The 25,090-nt window shown below is 44.6% G+C and overlaps 1 protein-coding gene across 7 annotated transcripts in view; it reads left to right on the forward strand.

The window, feature by feature from the left end:
• ELAVL2 (ELAV like RNA binding protein 2) overlaps positions 1-25,090 on the forward strand; it is a 230,077-nt gene that overhangs the window by 199,477 nt on the left and 5,510 nt on the right. The window lies entirely within an intron of this gene.

Genomic DNA, 25,090 nt, shown 5'->3' on the forward strand with positions numbered 1-25,090 from the left:
GAAACGGCCGTGAATTAGTTTCTGACAAAACAGATCCGACCTGTTTTTAAAGTCAGATCTGTTTTGTCGAACTCCGCCTTCATTGGTGTCGGAAACCGTAGCATTGAATATGCAGTGAGCGCTATTTCCCCGTTTCAGAAAAAATAGTACCTGGGATTTAATACCACACCCCCCCCCCCCCTAAAGGTGGGCATCCACTAGTGCACATTGCTGCGACATGTCACATGAAGTGACACACTGCATGTCGTTTTCCTGGGATTGCAATGAGGCAAGTTCCCATGCACTATGCATTCGCAGATCCTAGGATTGCTAGGATCACATTGTACAATGTATCAAATGCAATCCTGTCCCCTGGGAGCCACCAGTTGAGTTGGCATGTAGTGTTTTTCTTTTAAGTGCTTGTGACTGGGCATCTTGATGTACAGCTAAAACTTGTAACAACTGACACGATCGTACCAGCATGGATCAGAATTTATAAGGCAGGGGTGGAGAAATGGTCCTCGGGATCTACCAACAGTTCATGTTATCCAGACCACCTAGCTGGTGCACAGTTGTAGTCATTATGAACTAACATTTTCAAACCTGGCTCATTAATTACTAACGGGAAAGAATGAATTGCTAGACCTTGAGGACCAGTTTGGCCACCTTTGCTGTAAGGTATGTTTAATACTTTGAAGAATTTGGTACACAAACAAGTTAAACCAGTTTTGTCAGTAAAATATACATGTTTATTAAACAAAAGTAAAAGAGGATCTGTACCCAGCGGTCAAATCTGCCATTACTACCAGCCGATTGCTCTCCATATCATTCCATCTACCGTTGACACCAATCTGACTCTGAGATCTCCCAGACATCACCACCACCCTGCCATCCAAAGAGTCCAGCACTGTCAGCCGGAGTCAACAAACACTGCGGGTGAGACATGCAGTGTCTGAATACCATCCTCCCTGAATATTTCCAGTCGTCTGATTCTAACTGCAGGACCACAGCTGCTGGTGCTGTGTCCTGACACAGCAGCGGCAAGGTGGTAATGTGTCATGTGTTATCATATACGGCAAATTCTATATTTTAACCTGAGAATAAGCATTACCATCATGTAGTATATGCTTCATAATATTATACTTGTGGAGTATCAGTTGGCAGTTCTACATAATTCTGGACAAAATATATTTGATTGACAAACAATTTTAAGAACTCGAAATATCAATATTGGCTTTTGTCTTTCGTCCATCCTGGTGACACAGCTCAACCATGGGATGTAAGAGGGTTCGCAGGAGCAAGGCACCTATGCTGACTTCTTTGAGAGGCAAGCTCCTCCCTTCTGTATCCCAGAATTCCTCAGTTCGTTTTAGGTGCACACCTTAGTGGGTGTTGTCCTGAACCGACTCCCTGCTTAGGGGGGGGATCTTTTGGGGAGGGCCCCCCCCGCTATGGCGGCCGCCATTTTCAGTGGTTTATAGGCGGAAATCCAGAGATGGAGTTGGAGCTTATCACAGGAGTCCAGCGTAGCTGGATGCTTCCAAGTGGTCCCAGTCTTAGGGGAGACACTAGAGGTGAGGAGAAACACTTGATAGGAGTGGCTAAAGGGGCCAATAGGCTTCCTTCCCCACTGAAGCAGAGACTTGGGGTGAAATGTTATAGGATGAGAGATTCAGAAAGTGAGAGATTTGGAAAGAAATCTCCAGTTTTTTTAAAGCGGCAATCATTTACACTGCAAAGCCAGTTTGATGTTGAATTGTAAGTGGTTGCTGCTTTAAAAAAACTGGAGATTTCTTACCAAATCCTCACTTTCTGAATCTCTCATCCTATTACATTTCACCCTTGGTCTCTTCCTGCTCTCTGTTCTGGCACCCTTTATATCCATACTGCGGAGGTGAAGGAGGATTTACATTGCAGTTGAGAGTAGAAGTTTCTCCTGGGCAGCGACTTCCCTTGTGATCGCTGTGGATCCATTGCAGCAGCGCAGACAGATAAGTACTGGGTTACTTTATTCTGTGGAAACGCTTGACATTGTGCACTGTGACAGAAAGGTGTATTGCTGCTGCTCTTGGGGGAGGGAGCGTCTGCCATGTTAATTAACTGCAGATTTTGTAGGGTTAAATTAACTAATGAACAGATGGATCATGGGGATTTGTGCCCATCATGTGAGTCTGTGCCCAGTGGGGCTCAATCCCAGAGGTCTGAACCTGCGTGGGCAGCTGCCTTGGGGGAGGTCTATGAATGCTTTGGTAAAGGCTTTAATAGGCAGTGAGATGACCTTTTGAAATCTCCTGGCACCCTTCCCCCCCCCCCCCCCAACCATCTGTGGGCTCTATTACCCCATCTCAGGGGGACCCAGCTTTACTGCAGGTTATGCAGGACACCGCAGAGTGTTCATAAAATGAACTTGCTAAAACCCCTGAAGTTAATTCTCCCAGACACTACCTATCTACACCTCCCTTGTTGAATTTAGATTCTGATGAAGAAGTGTGTGTGTGCACTGAGGATGTCTTTTGGGACCAGAGGGAAGAAGTGGAATATTCTATCCCTGGTATCAAGGATTTGATCCTTGCAGTTAAGCATACTTTAAATCTTCCAGAGGAGGATAAAGTGCCTGCTCATTGTGTATTCAAGAAAATATGCAGAGATTCAGTGACTTGTCCCTCAGATGAGGGCATATCCTTATGGATTGTGTGTATTTAATCTCCTCATTACACTTTTAAATTATAAATGAATCGGAAATGTACAGTATCTAAATAAATAAAAAATGTATACCATTGTCAAAGTAGAAATGTGTATTTGTTAGGCTGCTGTATATAAATTGCCATATGCTATTTTTCTAACTGGTGCCAATCGTAGACTTTTTTTTTTTTGTTTGCTTGTTTCAGAATATACAATCATGCTTATGTTTGTGGCCTGGATGCTAGTTTTGCTTTTTTCACTGGCTGTTTTGATCTCTTAAGCCTGGAACACTTAAACTTCCAATGGTGGCTGTGCAACCTTTGCCAACTGTAACCAGTGCCCTCTGACATATGGAGGAAATACCATGCTACACCCCCCCCCCCCCTTCCTTCCTTCCAAGTATGGCCCATTGAGTTAGGATCATTTTCTTGCTTGGCTTTTGATTTTTCTCCAGGTCTCCGCTGGATTACGTGCTTCTCACAGTATCTCCATGCAGGCAGTTTACAATCCTTGTATGTACCTGTAGTTGTGCATGGTTAGGTTTTTTTTTTTCTCTGAACTCTATGGTAAATTTCTATACTTGTACATATGGTATAGTAATTGTACCCATGAGTTTCTTGGTTTAAAACATTTGTGCATTTTAATCGAAATGTTTAAATCCAGTTTCTTACACCTTTTAGCAGACCACAACTGTGGAGGGTAACTTCCACTTTTCATGCCTTTTTAAGTTGTTAAAGGGAAACTGATATAAGTATTCCTGGCTTGTGCACATGGAAATTCCTTTATTTGTCCAAAATGCAGAGTTGTATGCATGTCTGGCACAAATGTCCATATCTGTCTGCTTTCTTATAGCGGTTACAATGAGTGCATATGTTTCAGCCCTATTAGTAACAGATGCATTTGAATGGGTGAAGTGAATATGCAATGGACTTGTATGACTTGGCATCACCTCTTCTTGATTACTGTATGCTCTGAGTAAGTGCACTGTGAAAACGCAAGGTATGTCCCAAAAATGTACTTGCATTTTACTCTGCATCAGTCTAAATCAGTGGTTCCCAAACTGTGTGCCGTGGCTCCCTGGGGTGCCTCGGGACACTTGCAGGGGTGCCCCGGGTTGGTCGTCCAAGACCAATTCAAATTATTTATGGTTAATTATTTATGGGCAAAACCAGTGCTGGTAGCTGACAATAATAAAATGTATACAAACAGGAGCAAATCCTGCCCTTTACCACATAACTGACCCTCGGAATCGCGTATAAACCCAATATAATACATTTTGGGGGGGCCTAGGGGTGCCGTGAAAACATTTTGATACTCTAGGGTGCCGTGATTCAAAAAAGATTGGGAACCACTGGTCTAAATGGTCTATTATAGTATTATAGAGGTACCCTAATATGTATTGGCTATTCATACACTGAGTGGCACTGTGGACTTCAGGCTACGGAGAAAATTATTGCTACCAAGCCAGACAATATTAAATTTTGTCCAATAGAGAATATTATGAAATAAATACCAAGTACACACCACCATTTCCCTGAAGTGGAAAAACAATTCGTACTTTGCATGAGAACCTGGTAAAACTAAGATTTTCCTCAAAGGAATGTGACAGCTGGAATTTGTAAGCCAAATTGAACAACCTGGGCAAACGTAAAATCAACGGAACCTGGTGACCTTCCCACTGTTTTTTTTAGTGCTATTAATTTCATTTAAGTTGAGGTTAGGCCTATATTTTAAGCAATATAATTATTGTATTGAATTTAATATAATTTTATTTGTAATGTTTAAATAAATTGTATATATTGTTTTAATTTCGTCACATGCGCTATCTAAAAAATGGTTTCATTTGTTTATTTGTGGTCCGAATACTGTAACCCAGGATCTATTTTTTTGTACACTTAACGGTGATCTACCTGTATATCCTCCCCCCCCCCCCCCCCCCCCGTGTGCAAACTAGTCCCTTCCCAGTGCAATATGCTCCTTAAACATTATGCTACATGGAATGAGCCAAAATTCACAGTATGCCACACAATTGCCATGAGCCACCGCTGTGGCTCATTTCTATGTCCAATTCTGTGCTATTGCAGCTCTATTCTGTGTGATTGTTCTGCACAAGGCTGTCTCTTAATTAGCTCATTAACTTTAGGTCTCATCTGCAGTAATTTGTGCTTCAGGAGGCCTGTACCTCTCCCACAGTGTTGATTGGTGCTTGCTCCTGTTACAGTATATTCATTGCAGATGCAGACCCAGACGCCAGTTATAGCTTCAGCTCTAGCTCCTGTTAATTGTTCCCAGCTTCTTGCTCACTGCTTCCAGCAGTGTAATTCTCCCTTGGACTACAGTTTGTTCCAGTTTTCTGCAGCAGCTTCTAGTCTTATTTGTTCCTGAACATTCCTGCCTTCTTCCAGTCCCAGTCCTGGGACACCATAAGTGCTCCACATATAGCCCTGGTTTTATTCCTTTCCTACTTGTTTTTGCCAGTTACCTTGTGGACAACATTTTTATATTTCTCTGGTCCATATTGGTACATTCCCTCTGGGATTGCCACAGGTCTGTGCTACCTATTGGTTTATTTCTCACCCTCGCAGGGTGGTTTCCTGGGTATTGTGAGTACCCGGCTCTTTCTGTTTGTTGTGTCTTGTTCTGTGGTGTTATATTGGAGTTTACGTTGCATCTTTTCTTATGTTTACAACTAGGTCATCCTTTGATTGCGTATATATATATTTTTTTACTAATTTCCATGGGATTGGCTCAGGATCCGTTAGTGTTTTTCCCAGTCAGGCCCATGTTAGTCAGTTTCACCTTTTGACACTGAAGGATCTCCAGTACTTTCTTCAACCATAACACCTGGTTGCACCGGAGTTGGGGCAGACTTAATTTGCCCCTTAAAATGTGGCGATTAAAGGTGAAGCCTTAGCATCTGCAGGTACTGTCCATCCATTGGTACAGATCAACAGAGGCAGTGCAGGGTTCACTGTGGCCATCCTAAATAGTTGTGGGGTAACACCCAAAAACCATAACAACGTTATAAGCCAAAATTCCCTGCAAATGTGGCACACTTATAGCTGTGAACTGGCAGGTTTTTTGAGTTGACAGCTAGTTGAGTTGACCCTTAAATGTTTGGCTACTTGCAAGTAAAATAGATAGGCAAGCTGAAATAAACTCAAGGCTTAAAGAGTGCTAATCACCAAATGTGTACGTATATGTAATTAATGTGTGTATCGTGAGGTTTTTCTAAACAGAATATCTACTCTATGCCAATTCAGTATATGCTGATATAGTGATCCCGCTAGGATGCAGGCAGGGCGGTGCAGGGTTAGCATGCATGCTCTCGAAAAGAGGGGATGGCTGACCAGTGTGAAGTAGTGCTGCCCTGCCAACGTTACTGTTATGAGTGTGTTGGCCCAATTGGCATCATTATAGGGGGACTTCTGTGCCACTGACATCACTTATGGGGGCGTGCCCAGCACCTACTGAGGTGCCGGGCCTCCCCCAAGCTCGCCACCTAATGTGAATAAATGCCATAGTATCTGTTCACACTGTGACTGCATTTTGAGCTTTAAACATCGCTTAGGGAAACCGGTCATGAATTGGAAATGTGAAGTTTTTTGTTTTCCCTTAACTCACTTTTTATTTATTTATAAACCCAAAGCATTGCAAGGTCTTTCAGGAGGACCTGAAATATGACCTGCAGTATATGAAATACTAGTGTACCGGTATCAGTCCGACTAAGATGAACCCAGAAATACTAAAAATGCTTTAGGTGTTTATCTGGGTTTTTGTATAGTATAATTGTATTGGACTTCTTATGGGCGGCGCAAGACTGATTAGCAGTGCTTATCTTTCCATTGACTGCTGAAGTTTGGTGGCAATTAGATCTGGTAAGCTATGCTCTCAATTTAAAAATAAATTGGACTTGAGAAGTGAGGCCGCGCCGAAGATGCTGTCACCACAGGGGGAAGGTGCCTTGATGCCGGGGAAGCGCCGGGCATCGCCGTCTAAGGCGGCGCTTGGCTTCCCCGTGTAAGGAGTCGGGTAGGCACCAGGCTGTTTTAGCGGGGCGCTGCTAGAGGGGCAGGGCGCATTTTGCCCTTTAAAAAACGGGCAGGGCGCAGCGCCCCGCCCCCCCCCCTCCATTTTATACCCAACACGATATAACAAAATGTAATTGTCATGTATAGGACAAGTGAAGTCCACCACTGTTTAATAAAGGACACTGTGCCTTAAATTTCTAAAGAAAAATGTAAATGGAGAAAGACAATGTGGTGGTCAAAAAATGTTTCAGTCTTGCTAAGATGGTAAAGGAGCTTTAAGTGGCTTCTTTTGACTGAAAGTTGATTGTGATTGTGCTGCATCAAACCGTTTGACCAGTTCTTAATTTTCAAGAATACCAATGTTCCCTTTCTACTTAAACACCTGTTTTCTTTAAAACTGCTTTAAGATACAAAAAGCAATTTTGAAAAGAATGCATACCAATGGTGAAGTGGTAAGAAATGTTTCGGTGTTGAAGTGGGACATCTACAGATGCTCATGCTGACCTAAGAAGTGCCCAATTCATACATTTTGGGAGGGCTGTATTTAAATTATTTCATTACCAGTATGTGATCAGATTGGGAAGTTTAATTTTCTGTATTCTATTGGGAATACTTTTATGGCACAACAATAACAAATGGCTGTGCAAAGGAGGAGTTAAGTTGTTGGCCAGATGCATTGGAAGATTGTCTGCAAGGGGCCCAAATGGATATGTTTAGACAGATTAAAGGATTCTGAACAACAGATTCCTGTACCAGAAACTACATCTCTGAAGGATGTTTTCTACCAGAAGTTGGAAACTACCTTTTAAAGTCCATGGATGTGTTAGCCTTGCCAGGACAGTCCTTATTCGGTTTTCGGGCTAATAAGGCAATTGTATCATTGGCTGAGGAGTTGGGCAATGTCTTACAGTCCAGTACACCAGGGGCTGACCTAGTCCTGCTAGCCGAACATATATATACCTGGGAGATGCCTCCAGGAATGTTGGACATGACTCCAGGCTTTCTGCTTCAGCAGTTGCTGTTCACATAGGGCCTTATTCTAGTTCACTATCTGACAAAATCCTTCTTTGATGGACAAAACCATGTGCACTGCAGGGGGGGGGGGGCAGATGTAAAATCTGCAGAGAATTAGATTTGGGTGACTTATGATGTTTCTGTGCAGGGTAAATACTGACTGCTTTATTTTTACACTGCAATATAGATCTCACTTTGAAGTAAAACCCCACCCAAATCTAATTCTCTCTGCATAAGTTACATCTACCCCACCTGCAGTGCACATGGTTTTGTCCATCTAAGAAGGATTTTGTCAGACTGAACTAGATAGAATAAGGCCCATAGTTCTTTGTCTCCTAGTTGGTGGTGGCAAATGCGGCGTCCCTGCACAGGGGCTGCGCAGTCCCCCTGTCAGAGACTGGATGCTAGGGACAACCACTGGACCACCAGGGTAGTTCCCATAAATAGCGCTGTTCAGGTGGACGATACTGACAGCCAGCGCCAGTATAAATATTAGCATAAGCCCAGAGCCATTACAGCGGGCGGGGCTTGCTCAGAGTGGAACCAGAGAGCTCTGTCGGCGCCAACACTGCTTTCTGCTTCTCCCTGCTGCGCCATTACTGTCTGACAAACACTCCTCAGCGGTGAGGTAGTGAAGGGGGAAATATGCAGCAGAAGAGAAAAGTTTTTCGCTGTTTATTGCGCCATTACTGTACTAACAGACACTCCTCAGCGGTGAGGTTGTGAAGAGGGACATCTGTAGCATAATGAACGTTTATTAAGCGCTGAAAACACTTTTGCTGCTCTGTTATTTTGTGCACTCAATACTGTATGCATATTTCTTGAATGTATATGTGCTTGTAAACAAACTCCTCAAGGAGTTCAGGTTAAGGGTGTGCTGGTCCCTCAGTGCCTGAGTACTCCCCCACAGGCTTGTTAAATCTATACACAAAGTGTTAGAAGCTCACATATAGTTTTTATACACTTCACACTGAGTTTTCTTTCGTCCAGTCCGGTGACACCGCTGACCTTGGGATGTAGGAGGGTCCGCAGGAGACAGGCACCTATTGCTGAAAACTTTCCACTGGATGCAGGCTCCTCCTCTTCCGCATCCCATCATGCTTCAGTTTGTTTTAGGTGCCCACAGGAGTGGGTGCTATGCTGATCGGCTGCTGCAGCTGGCTTTTTTCTGGATTAGATAGCTTGGAACTTCGAGCAGTCTGGAAGACACTCCAACAGGCCGAGGATTGTCATAGGGGCCTTCCTATCAGAGTGCAGTCGGACAACGCCACAGCAGTGGCTTAGCTGAATCATCGGGGGACTCGCTGCAGGAAGTCTCGCGGATCTTCTCCTGGGCAGAAATCAACATTCCTGTGCTGTCTGTTGTCTTCATTCCAGGGATCCGGAATGTAGATGCGGATTTCCTCAGCAGGAAGGATCTGCTGGAGGGGGAATGGTCATTAAATCTGGAAGTATTTCAGGAGATTGTGAGTCGCTAGCTCAGCTCAGTTTGACGGCCTGGCTTATTAGACCACCTTACTAAAAAAGAAGGGTCTCTCTGATGCAGTTGTCCAGACTATGCTTAGGGCTCGTAAGCCAGTCTCTGCTGCTAATTATCACAGAGTCTGGAAAATATACATCAGGTGGTGTGAGCGTCAAAAGGGACACACCTCAACGTTTAAAGTGTCTAGTTCCTGCAGGACAGTTTTTCATCTGGACTGGGATTACAGTCCCTGAAAGTACAGCTTTCCGCTCTGTCCGCCTTTTTACCTGAAGTCCAAACCTTCTTACAGGGGTTACCAGGTTAAAACCACCATACAGGCAGCCGGTGGTGCCTTGGGATTTATCGTTGGTTCTGTCGGTGTTACAGAATCCTTTTGAACCGTCATTGCTTCGGCTAGACGTGTTTCGGAGTTAGGAGCGTTGTCCTGTAAATCTCCACATTTAATTTTTCATGAAGGTAGGGCTGTGCTGGGAACAGTGCCTACGTTTTTACAAAAAGTGGTTTCTTTTCATTTAAACCAGGAGATTGTGCTCCCGCAGTTTTCCCCTCCAGAAGGGGCAAAAAATAGGGACAAATTAAGAAAGTTGGACATAGTTTGCGCCTTGCGAATTTACGTTGAAAGGGTAAAGGACATCCGCAAAACAGATCTGTTGTTGGTTCTGTATGATGTGCATAAGAGCGGTTGGCCTGCTTCTAAGCAGACTATTGCCAGGTGGCTAAGGTCAGTAATTGCCGTTGCCTACACTAAGGTGGGTAGACCTGTTCCGTCTCGAATTAATGCACATACCACCAGGTCAGTTGCTTCATCATGGGCGGTGCGTCATGGAGCTACAGCAGAGCAGTTGTGCAGGGCTGCCACTTGGTCCTCTGTTCACACCCTCACAAAATTTTACAAGTTTCATCAGTTCGCGTCGGAAGACGGTTCATTTGGACGGGCAGTGATGAGAACTGGCAGTCTGAGTGTACCCTCCCATAGTACCGGCTGGGGAACGTCCCAAGGTTAGCTGTGTCACCGGACTGGACGAAAGAGAAAGGTTTTTTTTTGTAAGAACTTACCGTTCAAATCCCTTTCTCTGAGCCCAGTCCGGTGACACAGCGATCCCTCCCCTACGCTCAGTTGGTCATACCGTTCATGTGTGTCATGTTATGGTTATATGATTGTGCATATGAGATGTCAGGCATTGTACTGAGTTGTGTATCCTAGTGTGCTTATTAAGTTGAACTGAAGCATGATGGGATGCGGAAGGGGAGGAGCCTGCATCCAGTGGAAAGTTTCAGCAATAGGTGCCTGGCTCCTGCGGACCCTCCTACATCCCATGGTTAGCTGTGTCACCAGACTGGACTCAGAGAAAGGGGTTCGAACGGTAAGTTCTTACAAAAATCCCCTTACTGTATATCGGTATTTCACTGTGTATTCTGTGTGTTTGTGGGAAGGTTACAGTCTCCAGCATGGTGAGAAAGATAACCTGTGATATGCAGCACAACGTTTGTGCCTGGGTCCACTTCACAGATTACTTGTGAACCATGCATGTCCCCACAACTCAGTGGGGTCTCACCCCAGCTTATTGGGACACTGCAGTCAGACTCCCAGGGAGCCTGCGTGGGCCTCTGGTATTAAAACTATGTTGCAAACGGTGTCCTCACAGCAGGCTAACAAATACTGTGCAGACCAAGCAGGTGCTGCAGGATTTATCAGTCCTGTCAGCAAGGGAAGATGACATTACCTCCACAAATCACGCAAGCGCGCCTCGGCTGCCATGTTGCCTGAGTCTTATACAGATTCACAGGACAATGGTGAGGATGAGGGGCCATTACAGGACTCTGTCTAGGACTAGATTCTTGGGTGAGGGATCTTATTTACAATGGCTACAGGCTGGAGTTCGCAGGACCTCCCTCTCGCAGTTCTTCCGATGAGCAGCTGTGGAAGATCAGGTAATTTTGCGCCAAGCAATACACCAACTAGAGAAATCACTGGTCATTGTACCAGTTGCAGTGGAGGAACAAGCCAGTTGTTATTACTCCAACCTGTTCATTGTACCAAAGCTGGATGGTTTGGTACAGCCCATACTAAATTTAAAAAGTCTGAACCCTAAGGGTGTACAAGTTCATAATGGAATCTCTGAGGGCGGTCATAGCAAGTCCGGAAGACGGAGAGTTCCTAGCATCATTGGATGTGAAGGATGCCTATCTCCATATCCCTATTTGGGGCCCTCATCAGGCATTCCTGAGATTTGCTCTGAAAAACGAGCACTACCAGTTCAGAGCACTGCGATTCGCAATGTCGGCTGCATCTCGCATATTTACGAATGTGATGGCAGAAATTATGAGTCTGCTGAGGAAGAAGGGAATCAACATCATCCTCTACCTAGACGATTTGCTTCTCAAAGTAAGATCAGGACAGATCCTGGTACAGGATATTGTCAGGATCAGACAGGTTCTGTCGGACCATGGGTGGATTCTCAATATCCCCAAGTCCTCCCTGACGCCTTCTATTTCTGGGAATGGTTCTGGACACCGAGGAGAAAAAGGTTTTTCTTCCTCATGAGAAGATGATGGCCATTCGGACTCTCGTTGCAGAGATTTTGGCCAAGCCTCAGGTATCGATACACAGATGTATCCAGCTTCTGGAGAAACTGGGGGCTACCTTCAAGGCGATCCAGTTTGGACGGTTCCACTCCAGAGTGTTCCAGCTGGATTTGCTGTCCAAGTGGTCAGGGTCGCATATCCTGATGCACAAGAGAATATTCCTGTCACATAAGGCCCAACAATCGCTCCTGTGGTGGACTCATGCTCCAAACCTGTTAGCAGGAAGGAGATTCGGGATCCAAGATTGGATCCTCCTAACAATGGACAACAAGTCTGTTAGGATGGGGAGTGGGGGCTCAGGGCAGGTCCTTTCAGGGCCGTTGGACATTGTGGGAATAGAAGTTACACATCAATGTCCTGGAATTGAGAGCCGTGTACTGTGCGATACTACAGGCTCAAAAGTTCCTTCAAGATCGGACAATTCAAGTACAATTCGACAATGCAAAAACAGTGGCGTATGTCAATCGCCAGGGAGGAACAGCAGGTCGTGCATGAGGGAGGTTTCCAAGATTCTATCCTGGGCAGAGATGCATGTGTCGGCGATCTCGGCCGTATTTATTCCGGGGTGGACAACTGGGAGGCGGACTTTTAGTCGCCACGACCTCCACCCTGGGGAGTGGAGCCTCAATCCCTAAGTGTTTGCGTTCATTGTGGAGCGATGAGGTCGTCCACAAATAGACCTGATGGTGTCCAAGTTCAGTCACAAGGTCGCCAGGTACTGCTTAAGAACCAGGGATCCCCAGGCAGTAACCGTAGATGCCCTGACTGCATGGCCTTTCACACTGGTATACCGGTTTCCACCTCTTTCACTGCTGACAAAGGTGCTCAAGAGTATGAAATCAGGGAGTGGGGGCCATTCTCGCAGTACCAGATTGGCCAAGAAGGGCGTGGTGTGCAGATCTTCAGACCCTGTTGGTGGAAGAGCCTTGACGTCTACCTCTCAGAAACAATCTGCTCACTCAAGGACCCTGTGTCTACCAGGATTTAGGGCGGCTTTGTTTGAGCTGCAGATTCTAGCTCATAAAGCCCTTCACACATCAGTCATATCCACCATGACTCATGCCAGGAAGACGGTGACTGCGGCCCACTACCACCATATTTGGCGGAAATATGTAGGTTGGTGTGAGGATAGAGGTTTTCCACCAGCAGAATTTAACCTAAATAGTTCCTCCAGATTTCTGCAAGCTGGCTTAGATTTGGACCTACGCTTAGGGTCTTTAAAGGTCCAGCTTTCGGCCTGTCAATTTTCTTCCAAGAAAAATTGGCTGTTTTACCAGAGGTACAGACCTTTCTCGTAGGAGTGCTTCATATTCAGCCTCCCTTTGTTCCGCCTACGCCGCCGTAGAGTCTAGACGTGGTTCTGACTTTCCTACAGTCGTCCTAGGTTTGAACAGTTGACGTTGGTGGAATTGAAGTACCTCACCTGGAAGACGGTGGTACTTTTGGCATTGGCCTCAGCTCATAGAGTCTCTGAGTTAGGGGCTCTGTCTTGTAAGAGTCCCTACTTGATCTTTCATGAGGACAGAGCGGAATTGAGAACAAACCCGCTGTTCCTGCCTAAGGTGATCTCAGCTTTTCATCTGAACCAACCCTTTGTGGTTCCTTCTGCTTCAAATTCACCCGATATTCCGGTAGCCTTAGATTTAGTGCACACTCTGAGTGTCTATGTCCGGAGGATGGCTAGAATTAGAAAGACGGACTGTCTTTTTGTCCTTTTTATGATGCACAGAAAAAGGGTCGCCTTGAATCAGCAGTCCATTGCTCGGTGGATTCGGGCAACTGTACAACAGGCTTACGTAGTGGCAGGATTGCCAGCATCTTAAGGAATGAAGGTGCACTCCATTAGGTCTGTGGGCGCATCCTGGGCGGCTGCTCGGGTGTTTCTGATTTGCAGCTCTGTAGAGCTACTACTTGGTCGGGGCAGCATACTTAAATTTTACAAATTTGACGCCCTGGCCAAAGAGGATACCCATTTTGGGCAGGCGGTACTGCAGCGGTCTCTGCATGTACTAACCCCTTTTGGAGGCTTTGGGACATCCCCAATGTTTTGAGACGATTCCCAGTATCCCATAGGGCGTTAGTGAAAATAGGAATTTAATACCTACCGGTAATTCCTTTTCACGTAGTCCTTATGGCAGGGCTGGGCAATTGCGGCCCTCCAGATGTTGATGAACTACACATCCCATGATGTTTTGCATTAGTTTTGCTATGTGGCCATGCTGAAACTGATGCAAGGCATGCTGGGATGTGTAGTTCATCAACATCTGGAGGGCCGCAATTGCCCAGCCCTGCCTTATGGGATACTGGGCACCTGCCCAGTGCGGGGTCTCGCTGCAGATATTAATCGTTACAGAAGTCCACCTTGTTTTTGGTGGCCTCATTGTTTAGTTTGTTGTTTTGGTATGAATGCGGGTCTAAATCTCACCACATTTTTCACACATATGTATTTACATAAGTGATCTATATAATTCCTCTCATACGTTCATCCTCCTTCGGGCACCGTTTTACCTTAACTGGTTCCTGGGCAGGGAATCAGAGGGGAGGAGTCCTATTTATGGGAACTACCCTGGTGGTCCAGTGGTTCTTCCTAGCATCCAGTCTGTGACAGGGGGACTGCGCAGCCCATGTGCAGGGACGCCGCATCTGCCACCTCCGCCATGAACCGGGGTACCCCACTGTGGGGACCCCGGTTTTTACTCACCACTTATCTCTTCAATGCCCGCAACGACAAGCGCCCACTCAGGACAGTGGTCCTGCAGCAGGGACAGCTCAGTATCTTAAGAGGCCTGCAACTTAACCCTTCTCACTGACTTCCCATGAAGTCTAACACCGCAAACCCAAAATAATAAAAGAAAGTAAACTGAAGACAAACATCTCTGGAGCTCCAGCAGTGTGTATCCTCTCCTGAGGACACATTTTTCTAAACTGGTTCGTGGGCGGGAAATCAGAGGGGAGGAGCCAGTACTCCCAGTTCAGTTATAGATGTGCCTGTCTCCTGCAGATACCCTCTTATACCCAATGTCTTGAGACGAATCCCAGTATCCCATAAGGACTACGTTAAAAGGAATTACCGGTAGGTATTAAATTCCTATTTTCCAGCTCCAGGCCAAGTGGTTATATTAGGCAAAGGATGGCAAGTCTACTTTCTTACTCTCTACTAAATCCTAGACCTATGAGGGACCTTCCTTTCCAGCTTTCATTGTTGGAAGTTGGGATGATCCAGTTTCCAGTAAAACACACATGTACTGTATAGTAGAGGTGTGAGGTATTGCAAGTTCAGAACAATTTGCCTTCCACACTAACTATGTATTGTGGAACACATTGTAAAATAGATGTAATTGATCTTTTGGGGGCATTTACCAAAGCAGCAGCTAAGTATGTAGAAAACCTAGCCATCTTAATGGGGGCATGGGGATAAGTTTTCCTGTTTAATAACTGATATGTACCACTCTAGTAAAAGCTAGAATATCAGGAAGCCCTAATCCACCATGAGATCTAGAGAGTTGTAGCTCATCTTAAGCCATACTGGGTCTGAAAATCTTAATGCAAAATTTTGTGTGTGAGTGACATGCTAATGGGTAGCATCTGAACAGGATAGGACCATTTAGTGAACGCTAACTCCTAAGTAATATGTTTCAACCATGTAGGGGGAGAGGGAGCATCCTCCCAGGCATCTAGCAATTTAGAGTAGATGGAGTCCTAATTGGGGTAAAATTAAGATGATGTAGGGAGGTAAAGACAACAGGAATATTAATGCCCAAGTATGTAAAATGGGAGGAAGTAAGGAGGAGTAATGCAGACGTGGCCAAAAGCAGGGTCCTCAAATCTAATTAGCTTACATTTGCGACAGGTATTGGATTTGTCCAAGTTAATTTTAAATTATGCAAATGGCCCAAATTGGTTTAACAAAGACATTTATAGAGGAAATAGGGTTGGAAACAGAGGAGCATATCCTCCATAAATGAGAAAAATTTAAGTACTTATGAACTGATATTAATACATATGAAGCCAGTTGACTGAGTCCAACAGCTGGGGGCTCCAGAGCCACTGTGAACAGGAGAGGGGACTCGGGACGACCCTGTTCGCCTCTGAATGTAAAAAGGAAGCCATTGCTGGGTACCTGGGTGGGTGTAAAGTACAGTGTACAAAGTCTGTAATAGAGAAATAAACTAGTGGGAAAGCCAAACCTTGCCTAGAGTGTAGTAGTATACCTGGGCACACCTATACCAGTGATTCTCAACCTTTGTCCTCAAGGACCCCAGCCGTTCACGGTTTCCAGGTCTCCTCACAGATTTGCAAGTGAAGTAATTAGCTCCACCTGTGGATCTTTTAAAATGTCAGTGAATTAATACACCTGTGCACCTGCAGGGTGACCTGGAAAACATGAACTGTTTGGGGTACTTGAGGACTGAGGTTGAGAACCACTGGTATAGGTGATCCCAGGTAACCAAATCAAATGCTTTCTCTATATCCATGGAAATAAAACTGAGATCACCTTTTGTATAAACAGTAGAGATGTGCATGTTCGGGTTTACTCTGTTCTTATCGTCAAATTATTGCAAATTCAGAATTTTTGGATAGACTATAAGATCCCACTTTGAGATCTGAGTAAAACGAATCCGCATGTCTATAATAAACAGCAGAGTGGGACTCCTGGGATTGGCATCCCAAAAAGAAAAACTCCGGTACTTGTGTACTTTCACGGCTCCCATCGCATGCCATATGTAGTGGCATGCGATTTTTGCAGTTTTTAAGCATTTTCAAAAAATCGCATGCGATTTAGAACAGAAATGCATCCAAATGCATTGAAATTAGTATCAAACATGTTCAATGGCCCCCAAATGTAATTTTTCAGGCTGTACCACCCCCACTATAAACCCGAAGCGTGGCGAGCGCAGCGGTACGCGTCCTACGACCTTTTCATACCCCCACTATCCACGTTGGCGTGGAGTTGAGAATAGAAAGTGTGGCGAGCCCAAAGTGTGGGGAGCGCACGCGGACACCTGTGAAGCCCGCGAGGGGACGCGGATACCTGTGAAGGTATCCATGTCCCCGCGCGGGGCTCGCCACGCTTCGGGCTCGGTGGCTCGCTGCGCTCGCCGCACTTTCTATTCTCAACTCCATGCCGACGTGGATAGTGGGGGTATGAAAAGGTCGTAGGACGCGTACCGCCGCCCCTCGCTGCGCTCCCCACGCTTCGGGTTTGCGTTGATAGTGGGGGTGGTACAGCCTCAAAAATGACATTTGGGGGCCATTAAACATGTTTGATACTAATTTCAATGCATTTCTGTTAAAAATAGCATGCGATTTTTTGCTATGTGATGGACATCGTGGGAGCCGTATTTGTACACAAGTACCTAAACTACCCCCCCCCCCCCCCAAATTACTTAGGAGAGCAGAGCAGATATCGTTGCGGTAGAGCCGCGAGGAGAAGGAAGGCAGCGGGTGTTACAGGAACCGGGAACAGTCGTCTGGAGGCAGTCCGCAGTTATGTTGTGCTGCTGGGAGCGCTAGACGGGAGGGGAAGGGTTCTGGTAGCGGAGGTACTGCCTGCAGAGTGATCTATGACCAAGTCACGCCGTGCACCAGGGTCCGGAACAGCCGGGCAGCGTCTGAGCACCAGCATTACTAATCCCGATATTCCAGGATTGGATACTCCCATTTTGTGGCCAAATCCCGGAATCCTACCGAGGGTATGGATCATTAGGTCACCAGCAAGTAGGTCGATCCCAGGATCGGATACTCCCATTTTGTGGCCAGATCTCGTGATCCTGCCAAGGGTATGGATCATTAGGTCACCAGCAAGTAGGTCGACAAGCATTAGGTCAACATTGTTTTTTGTGTTAAGTTGAGATTTTTCTGCAGGTCTCTTTTCGGAGCATTCCAGTTATCCCAGTGATTGACAATACACAAAATATGTATCAATACAGATGTGTCCACGTTCCTCTAGCCTTCCATCATGTTAAACAGCCTGTTTAGTCGTATAATGCCGTGATGTAACTTAATAGCACTTAATGTCGCCATGAAACTTCTATTCTAATGCTCTTATTCGCAAAATGAACAATTTCTGCTAATTATATTCTTTTTTTCAGTGTGTGACACCACGGCTGGATCTGCTTATGAACACTGGGGTAGTGTTTTCCTAGAAACACTAATGTTGCATTTTGTATACAGACACCGTCACACACACACACACACACACACACACACACAGAATATAGGCATGCTGCATATACTTTTTTCAAGTTTTTAGCAAACAGGTTTGATGCTAACTGAATTGTACTGATCAAGTCAGCTCACTCATACTAGGCATCGCCCATTGTGTGGTGTTTTTAGGCAAAATATATGAGAACATATTTAAAATAATGTTCTGGCACAACATCCAGTGACTAGCTCACAAGTCATTTGACCAGAGAATGGTAAATAACTAGGGATGCCAATCCCGGGGCATTTTTTCAATTCCGGGATTGAAAAATGCTCAATCCCGGGATTGGCATCCCCACCAAAAAAAAAACATTTTCAGCATAGGACCCACCCCGGCCGACCCGCACATCTACTTACATTAGGGTGCGGCCGGGCGGCCGGGAGTGGGTTTGGAGGTGCACGGTGCCTCCCGGCAAGTGCACCTCCATAGAAGACAGCAGGCGGGAGGAGGCAGGCGGAGGCGGGCGGAGTCAGGCTGGCGGGCGGCGGAGAAGAGGCGGGTAGGCGGTCACTGGTGACGTGTGGCCTGCGCAGCGTGACCTCTACTGTCACGCTACGCAGGCCGCACGCCGGGTCAGGTTACGGGAACAGCCGGGCAGCGTCTGAGCGAGTGCTCAGACGCTGCCCGGCATTAGACTGCGCATGCGCAGTCTAATCCCGAAATCCCGGGATTGGATTCTCGGACTTTTTTAGGCCAAATCCCGGGATTGGCCACACTATAAATAACTTTTTAAAAGTTTTGGCATGGCCAAGTCCAATTCCTAATACAATCCAAATGTTGTGGAAGTACTTGAAGCAAACAGTTAATGGGAGACAAGACACCAACATACAGTATGCATTGCAGCTGTTTTGTACAGAGGAATAGGATAAAAACTTTCCCAAGCCCATGTTCAGAACTAATCAACAATTCCTGGAAATGTTTAGATGCAGTCATTGCTGGCTCATACCAAATGCAAAGGTTTGCGTACTTTTGTCACTCTATCTTCTTTTCGGACTTTTGTGGAAAATAAAAGGTGGCTTTACCAATGACATCAACAATAGTCACATCACTGGCCCATATACACACTGGATGGCTTTTGAGCTGAAAACAGCTCAAGCGACAAAACTGAGCTGACTTTCAACTAAAAAATGCATGCAAAAGTGCAGTGTGTATAGGTGTCAGAGTACAAAGTGGTGTTGGTAGGCCCACTAAACAAACAAACGCAAAAGTTAACATAAATTTATGTTTGAACTTACAATAAAAGTTCAAGTTCACTCATACCCCTCACCATGGTCACACCGAGATTGGAGAACTGCATGAAAGATACCAAGAGGAAATACAAGTTTCCTTGTTTGGGTCTTTATTTCTTTACAAAGAGTCAATGCTCTAGCATATCAAAGACTTTTTTTGTTTTGGTCTTTCTTGTATCACCTCCACGCATGCCATACAGAAGCGGTAAAATTAATTATTATTTAAACAGATAGTGGAGGGTTCAGTATGTATCCATACTTGCATGATCGCTTTTCTATCTGCTGCACTGACTGCTAATCTACCTACCTTTGAGCATCGAAGCACTCTCAGGAGAATGTAGAATAATTAGGGGTCAATTACATAATTAAACAAATCTTACTGGGAGTACTTGAGTACCTGTATTCAAAATCAGTGACCTAATGGACATTACTATGAACAGTGGAACAGGTCGGCCTGGGATTGGCCACATTTAATGCAGGAATAAGTCTTCTCATCCCAATCTTCTAACCCCCGTCATCTCTTTGCCACCATGCGCTTTGATGCAGCTGGCGGAAAGATATAACTGAAATAACAATTTTCCCTTTAGTTTCCCCGGTGGTTTGGCAGATGTAACAGCAGCTGCTGTCCATGATCCTTGTGCTGTGATCGACAGCATGGCTCCAGTGGACCCCACTGCCACAGAAGCCCATGGCGATGTGCTGCTTGGATGTCTGGTCTACCGCTATTGTTTTCTCAGGCTCCAGACACGGGGTTAAGAGCAACAGTGGTCAGAGCTGCTCTCCTCCACGGCATGGCTGCTAGTGCTCCATACAGGAGAGCACGGGTGGCCGGTGCTGGGAAGCAGGGGAGCACCTATTCTGGGGAATCGTAGAGCCCGGCGGGGGTGCACAGGAGGCTGATGCTGGAATGAGATCTGCCTCCTCTCCCCACCCTCTCTGGTCATCTCACCCTTTTGCCCCCTTCACCTTCCTCACCCTTTACCTGTCACCTCCTCCTGCTAGTTCGTACAGTCTATTAAAAGCATTGCAGATTTGACTTATCGTCACTATCTTCTGATCCTGACTGTATACCAATATTTATGTATCTATTCATGTATTTATTAAGTTTCTTACCACTGAGACCTTCTTGCTCCCTTCACCCATCTTCCACTATCTTCCGTCATTGCATCAGTATTTACTACTTGATCTCTGATCATTCCTGTTTGTTTTTTAAGGCAGTCGGATTATGTCACGTTTTTTTCCATTAATGTCCTATTTGATCTGGCTTCCGTTTTAAGACAATGTGCTACTTTATGGTATTGCAGTATTACCATTTATGGCAGTTGTTTGCCTAAATTTGCAGGATTTGCTATTAATGATTCCACTTAACTATTCAGCCATTGCTGAAGAGCACATTTAGATTACAGCTGTGTTTTCCGATTTCAACCTTTCACTTGTATTTATCTCATATGCATCAACTTTGACTTTTTAAACCTTGTTAAATATTTATGTGCAAAATGAAGGTACCTTGGTTATTTTAATATTCTAAATGTCTTTAGTTATCTCTAATCCAGCACATCTCAAACTGTGTGGGTCCCGACCTTTTCAGCATGGGGTCATGGCTCAATGTTTCTGACTTTTATCATCTCCAGTCAGTAATTAAAGGAGTCTGAAAGCGTCTGTTATTTTGGACTCCTCACGTCATTTTGTGAAATGCATGTGCTTTTTTCTGACTACACATGTGACCTTCTGCAGTAACTTGCTGGAGTCCTGTAATTATTGTTATTGTCTAATGGGGTCCCCATAGCAAAATCTTTCAGACTGTGCTGAGAGTTAAGAGTAAGACAATTTACCTAATCCTGGTCTCCCTTCTTTAGTCCCTCTAAAACAGGCATGTCCAAACTATGGCCCTCCAGCTGTTGTGAAACTACAAGTCCCATCAGGCCTTGCCACAGTTTTGCTATTAGGGAATGCTAAATCTATGGCAAGGAATGATGGGATGTGGTTTCACAACAGCTGGAGGGCCACAGAATGGACATGCCTGCTCTAAAACGTTAACTCTAGCATGTTGATAAAGAAACACCACGTGACCCCTAAATGCACCATAGTTGTTTTCTACACACGGAGTATAATTACAGAATTTTCTCATGGTTTCTGTTAGATGTATTGAAAGACCTAGAACTGTGGTCACTGCAGAGATGAAAATTTTTGAAGAGTACATTTGTATATTGATTTGGTTTACCTGGTTTTACATCGCCTTTGGGATTAGCTCTAAAAATGCATCTGTGTCTGTCTTGATTTGACCCGTATACCAACTTTTTACTTAAAGTTGTCATTGAGCCTCCTCTTTCATCTAGTGCTCTACTCAAAATTGAAAAAGGGGTTTACAGTGATAACATTGAGCACCTAAAAATTTATTAAATAGAAAGATTTCTGCTCTGCCGATCTTAACCTTCACATGGCCAGCAGGAACCCTGGAGGTGAATGCCCGCTTCCTGACTTCATCGGTGATGAGAGTTGCTGGCGGCTGTGTGACGTTTCTGCTAGTTCGCGAACGGACCGATGCAGGGACTGACAGATGGCTGTGCTTTAGGTATCCTCCTCAATAAAGGTGCGTACACATGTACAGATTTATCTGTCCAATCTATCTGGTGGGAACAAAAACCTGGAAATGTATGGGAGCATATGACAATCAAATTTCCGCCCAAATGCTTGAAAACTGAAAAAAAAAGATATGCTTTGATAAATTTGTTATATCAGAATGATTTTAACTATTTGTCTGACTGATCACGGTCTGTTTTCAAGCATTTGGGAACCATTTTTTGATTGTCATTTGCTCCCATACATTTCTAGGTTTTTGTTTCCATCAGATAGATTGGACAGATAAATCTGTCCATGTGTACACACCTTGAGCTCCACTGTGTTTCATGCCCAACATGGTCCTTTTTCAAGGATGCTTAAAGCTTTAAAATAAACTTTATAGTATACAAATTGAAGTCTGTAATTTTGCTCAAGAAATTCACTATGTACATCAATGAAAATCAACTTAATCTCAAATTTTCAATCAATACAAGTAAAGAAATGGTAGTTTTTCCTGAATCTAGAAATTTTTATAAACAGTCATAAATACAAGGTCTCGTACAAAAGAAGGGAATGGTAATAACATTTTACCACAAACAAGCAACCATCACAAAAACTGGACATCAAACATACCAATGGGACAATTTAGAAGTTTTAATAGAAACTGTACAGAGCACACAACGTTCTGCACACAGAGTGAATAAATGAAAAGAATATTCCTATCAGAAGGATACAAAGAAACTGATCTGAATAATCAATTGGGAAAAATCAACCAAATAGAAAGAAAATAACTGGTAGAATATAAAACATAAAACAAGAAAACTGAAGGAATGGAAATAGCATTCATCACCCAATTCACAAGCAACTTCAATATTATCGAAGAGATGATTCATAAACATTGGCACATCTTAAAACTTGATGCAAATTTTAAATCCATAATACCGGAAAAGCAGAAAATAATTAAACAAAAGTTGGCCTCAAGCTACACAACAACCACCAATAAAATAAGAAAGAACACTACAGGATTCTTCAACTGTCTCAAGTGTGTAAAGAGAATGGGTACACAACCAAGCGAACCACAACCTTTAAATCTAATATCACCAAAAAATACAATATAAAACACCTAACTTGTGAAACTGAAGGAGTTATATACTTACTGGAATAACCCTGTGGCATCCAGTATGTTGGACAAAGAGGAAGGCCAAAATCAGATTCGCCGAACATCTGTACAACCTAAAAAAGTTTGAAAACAGTGTATCTAACCATTTTTTAAAAATCCAAGTGGTCTAAAATATACTGCTATACAAAGTTTATAAAAGATTGGAGAGGAGGAGATCTGGTTAACGATCTGTTGAAACAAAAAACGGATATTCGAACTCAAAACCTTGGAACCACTTGGCCTTAGAATAGAATGGATATAGAATGTAATGGGTACTTGTTTCCTAGCACGGCGCCTCCGATTTTGATTGTATCCATCGGGTCTAAAAAAATAGCGTGCATCGCATGCAACCAAATCGCATGCGATTTTTACATCGGAACCAATGTAAAATGGTCCCTGAGACCCGATTTTACTTTGGGCCCAATGTTAAATGCCCCCCAGACCCCAATTTTCATTGTATACCCACCCTGATGGGTCTAATCCCCCCCATTGTTAACGCCACCCCACGATGAGCGGCAACCCGAAGCATGGCAAGCGCAGCGGTACGCGTCCTCCAACCTTTTCATACCCCCACTATCCACGTTGGTGTGGAGTTGATTCTATATAGCACAGCGAGCCTCCGAACCCGGAGCGTGGCGAGCGCAGCAAGCATTACTTCACAGGTGTTACGCGTCCCCTTGCGGGGCTCGGTGCACTCGCCACGCTGCGCTCGCCACACTATATAAAATCAACTCCACGCCGACGTGGATAGTGGGGGTATGAAAAGGTCGGAGGACGCGTACCGCCACCCCTCACGGGCTCACTGCGCTCGCCATGCTTCGGGTTGGCGTTCATCGTGGGGTGGCGTTAACAATGGGGGGGGGGGCATTTGACCCATCAGGGTGGGTATACAATGAAAATTGGGGTCCATTGGCCCATTTAACATTGTTCCCTATGTAAAATCGCGTCCATTGCATCGGTCGCATCGCATGCCTTAACTTAAGGCATGCGATGGACGCGATTTTTTAATTGTCGGGGAAAAGGCTAAAAATAGCCCCGAAATCGCGTCGGTCGCATCCATCGCATACCTTAAGTTAAGGTATACGATCACCTGCGACTGGTGCCGTGCTAGGAAATAAGTACCATTTAATGCATATTTATAAACTTAAAAATATATTTTTAATTACATTTCTATTTTTAAATAAACACACATTAGTGACACCTATTTTTTCAACCCCCTAATTTTTCTTTATTTTATTTCATTATTTTTCATCACTTTTTCTCGATTGGGGAAAAAAAATTTTACAAAAAAATCACATAAGCACACATTAAACATGTGCTTGCCGCTCTTTCTCAACCAAAACAGGAAATTAGCAAAATTACAGACTTGCGGTTTTATACTATAAATAAAGTTTATTTTAAAGCTTTAAGCATCCTTGTAAAAGTGCCATGTTGGGCATGAAACTCGTTTGAGCTTATTGAGGATCCCTAAAGCACAGCCACCAGTCAGCCCTTGCATTGGTCCGTTTACAAACTAGCAGTGACGTTACAGCTTCCGCATGGCAAACCCTGTCAGCCGCTTGAACACAGCCACCAGCTGTGTCTGGTGGGAGCAAAAACCTGGAAATGTATGAGCAAATGACAATCAAAAAATTGTTCCCAAACGCTTGAAAACAGACAGTGATCAGTCAGACAAATTGTTTAAATCATTCTGATATAACAAACTTATCAAAGCATATATTTTTTGTTGTTGTTGTTTTCCTGATTTTGGGTGGAAATTTTTATTGTCAAATGCTCCCATACATTTCCAGGTTTTTGTGCCTACCAGATAGATTGTACAGATCAATCTGTACATGTGTATGCACCTTTATTGAGGAGGATAGCTAAAGCACAGCCACCAGTCAGCCCCTGCATCGGTCTGTTCACGAACTAGCAGTGACTTCACATAGCCGCCGCTCGGACACAGCCACCAGCAACTCTCTGCCCGCTCCCCGACTTCAGCGGTGACATCACTTGCAGGAATCCTGCTGGCCGGGTGGAGCTGAAGATCGGCAGAGCCGAAAGCCATCTCTGGGCCACAGATACAGGGTAAGACTAGGGATAGTGCTACAGCAGGAAACCCTCCTCTTATCAAATCTCCTAAAAGGAGCATAAACATTGTTTTTTACAAAGTAATTTGAACCT

The sequence above is a fragment of the Crinia signifera genome, chromosome 1, assembly GCF_055691185.1.
Source record: "Crinia signifera chromosome 1, ASM5569118v1, whole genome shotgun sequence".
Classification (NCBI taxonomy): Eukaryota; Metazoa; Chordata; class Amphibia; order Anura; family Myobatrachidae; genus Crinia; species Crinia signifera.